A 3,758-nucleotide genomic window follows, 5' to 3' on the forward strand; every position below is an offset into this window, starting at 1 on the left:
GAAGAAAAAAAAAATAGAAAAGGAAGAAGAAAAAGCGAAAGGATTGAAGGGAGAGTGAAGGTTTGCTTATGTTTTCTTTCGTTTCCTTTTATTTCTTTCCTTCTTGTTCTTTTCTTTCTCTTTTTATTATTTTTTATTTGTCTTGGGTTTAGGCCAATCATGAGTGGCTAAAACCTCTTAGCTAGGGCTAAGAGGTGAAGCCTGTAGCGAGATGGGAGAGTTTATTCTATGCATTTAATTTAAAATTTCTGAACTCAATTTGATTTTTAAAGTTGATAATTCAGGGAATATTTTCTCAGTATTTAATGGTCTGTTGTGACTAAAATTACAATGGATTTGCAATGGCTTTGAATATTTCTCTTTCTCTTTTAATATTTATGACGTCAGGAGGCCCTGTTGTTCACCATCGTCTCCTGGGCATGGTAGGATGACCGTACCCTTCCTGATTTTCACACATTGTTGATTGGTTGGTAATTAGTTAAATCCTGTTGTTTACTTTGTCTCCTGGGCATGGTTAGATGATGGAATCCATTCTAATTCATCTACCTTTCATCTCTTGAAACCTATATCAATGGCAGTTCAGTGAATTTTCATAATTTGTGATACTGGCATAAAATCTCCCTGATCTCTACAAGTGGATCCTCTGAATCCCTAGTTCCCTTTCTCTGAATTCCTTAAAGTTTTAAATAGTTATTCCACAATTATTTCCTAAATTCTATTTGGCTTAGATCACATCTTAGTCTAGTTCTAGTTCTACTTGGTTTCAGATAACGTACAGGTATCAGTCCCTGTGGATTCGACCTCGGTCTTACCGAGTTTATTACTACATCACAACCCTATACTTGGGGAGTGAACAAGTTTTTGGCGCCGTTGCCGGGGACTGATAGTTACGATTTTCTGAAATTAATTAGTTTTAGAATTAGGATAAGATTAGGATTTTATTAACTTTAGTTTTAGATTTTTTCTATTTGATTTTTAGAACTAACTTGTTTCCTGTTTTGTAGGATCCTGACATAAAATCTCTAAATTGGTAATTCTTTCCTAAATTCTCTACTTTTTCTTTTTATAGAATTAGGGTTTAGATTTTAGAAACTTTCTAATTCTAGTATCCTCTGTTCCGTAGGAAATAGTTTATTTTTAGAATTTAGGTTATTTAGAAATTGACTTTCTATTTTGGTTCTATTAACTTTCTAATTCTAACACTTTTTGAATCTAATTCTGTTTCTTAATTTATTTTTAGGATTTTTGTTTAGAAACTAACCTTCCTATTTTGCAGGCCTTTAAGATAGAAATCTCTATTTTGGTACACTCCTTCCCTACTCTCTATTTTTCAATTTTCTTGTAGTAATTTACTTTTTAGTTTAGGCTTTCCTAGTTTACTTTAGAAATTTTCGTTTTTCTTTAAAGAATACTTTCTTTTAGAAATTAATTTACTGTTATTTTTCTTTTAAAGTATCGTTTCTCTCCTTTATAGAATCTAACTTAGTTTTGTTTTATTTTGCAGGTCCTTAACTTAGGAGCTTCAATTTGGTAATTCCTTTCCAATTCTCCCTCTCTTCCGTTTTAGATTTTCTTTTTTTCCTTCTGTAGGATTAGGCTTTGAATTGAGGGCTGCGAGTGTTTCATGCCCAAGTGGGCCCGTGACAACACTCGACGTCTCTTGACTGAAGGAGGACTGGTTGAGGGGTTGACTATCCATCGCAGGACTAGACACCACTCAAAATCCCCTGAGTTAACTGAAGTTATGGCTGAACACCAACCTCCTCTACTTCCACCCAGGGTGGAGGATACTCAAGATGAGAATGAGGTGCAACAGGCACCCCCGCCTCGTACTCTACGAGATTTTCTACAACCGGCGGGAGTGAGTACGCCCTCATGCATGATTTTTCCTGAAAATACAGGACAAATGGACATCAAGCCAGGAGTTATCCAACTCCTTCCCAAATTCCATGGACTTGAATCTGAAAGTCCATATTTACATTTGAAAGAGTTCGATGAGATAATAGCTACATTATGTTTTCCTAATGTATCTGAGGATACAATTAGGCTGAAACTCTTTCCTTTTTCCTTAAAAGAGAAAGCTAAGACGTGGTTACATTCACTACGTCCTAGATCCATTGGCACGTGGAACGACATGCAGAGGGAATTCATAAAAAAATTCTTCCCACATCATAAAACGATTACCCTCAGAAAAGCGATCATGAACTTTGCCCAAAAGGAAGATGAAACATTCTTTCAATGTTGGGAAAGATTCAAAGATTTGGTCAGTTCATGCCCACAACACGGATTTGAAACGTGGCGCATTACAAATTTTTTCTATGATGGACTGACATCTTCCATGCGCCAAATGGTCGAGACAATGTGTAATGGAGAGTTCATTAATAAAGATATCGACGAGGTATGGGACTACCTCGACTTGGCTGAAAAAACACAATCTTGGGACTATTACCCAAAGTCGAACACCACGTCTAGGCCGACTCAATTAAAGGAGAAAGGTGGATTATACCTCTTGAAAGAAGAGGATGATCTCAAGTGTAAAGTGACTACGCTCATAAGGAAAGTTGAGGCCATGGAAGGAAAGAAGGATAAGGTCAATGAAATTGTTTGCGGCATCTGTGATTGCAACATTCACACAACTGAAAACTGTCCTACAATACCGCCTTTCGAGGAGTGTTGAATGAACAAGCCAATGCCGTAAATAACTATCAAAGACCTTTTATTGGACCTAACTCCAACACATACAATCCTGGCTGGAAAAATCATCCAAACTTTAGTTGGAGGAATGGACAAACGGCGACTCCTCCAGGTTTCTTCAATCAAAATCCAAATCAAGTGAAACCTCAAGAGGAACCGGTTCAAAATCCCATACAAGAGCCGGCTCAAGCAATGCGGGGAATTACAGATTTTATGCAAAAGATAGATTCTCGTATGATGGTTATAGAAAAGGGGATGCTTCCTGTACAACCTCTCCCCAATCCTAAACTGCAGTACGACATTAATGATTCCAACTCTTCAAATCAGATGGGACATGCTAAATCCATCACCACTCTTAGGAGTGGGAAGATCATCGATAAAACTCTTCCGGTTAGGCCCGAAAAGCCTCAAGAACCAAAAGAGGACAACAAGGATGGATCCAGTGATGTCCCACACAAATTAGAACCGGACTTCTGAAGAAGCCAATTGCTCTATTCCCCCAACGGTTGGTTTCACCAAAACCTCTCTCTAACTCTCAGGATATCCTAGAGGTGTTGAAACAAGTGAAAGTCAACATTCCTCTACTTGATGTCGTTAAACAGATACCTTCATATGCCAAATTCCTGAAAGACTTATGCACGACCAAAAGACGGAAAATTATTCAAAAGAAAATCTTCTTGACTGAGAAAGTGAGTGCCATCCTGAAGCAAGACGTGCCACAGAAATTCAAGGATTCCGGTAGCCCAACCATATCATGTGTAATCGGGAACCATCGAATTGATCACGCACTTCTTGACTTAGGAGCGAGCGTCAATTTGATTCCCTACTCGGTATACAAACAGTTAGGTTTGGGTGAATTAAAACCCACCCTAACCACACTACAACTTGTTGATCGCTCTGTTCGTGTACCAAGAGGGATAATTGAGGATGTGTTGGTCCAAGTTGATAGATTTTACTACCCTCTGATTTTATCATCCTCGACACCGAACCCATCAATAACATGAGCACTCAGATTACCATCATTCTTGGTCGCCCATTCCTTGCCACGTCAAATGCAATTATCA

General features: G+C 38.1%; 1 non-coding gene across 1 annotated transcript; it reads right to left on the reverse strand.

Annotated features, from left to right (window-relative positions):
• Positions 1-2,182: 2,182 nt before the first annotated feature.
• Positions 2,183-2,289, reverse strand: LOC131244926 (small nucleolar RNA R71). The gene has a single exon (XR_009170694.1). It is a non-coding gene; the product is annotated as a small nucleolar RNA R71 (small nucleolar RNA).
• Positions 2,290-3,758: the final 1,469 nt, after the last annotated feature.

Source organism: Magnolia sinica, chromosome 4, assembly GCF_029962835.1.
Source record: "Magnolia sinica isolate HGM2019 chromosome 4, MsV1, whole genome shotgun sequence".
Lineage (NCBI taxonomy): Eukaryota > Viridiplantae > Streptophyta > Magnoliopsida > Magnoliales > Magnoliaceae > Magnolia > Magnolia sinica.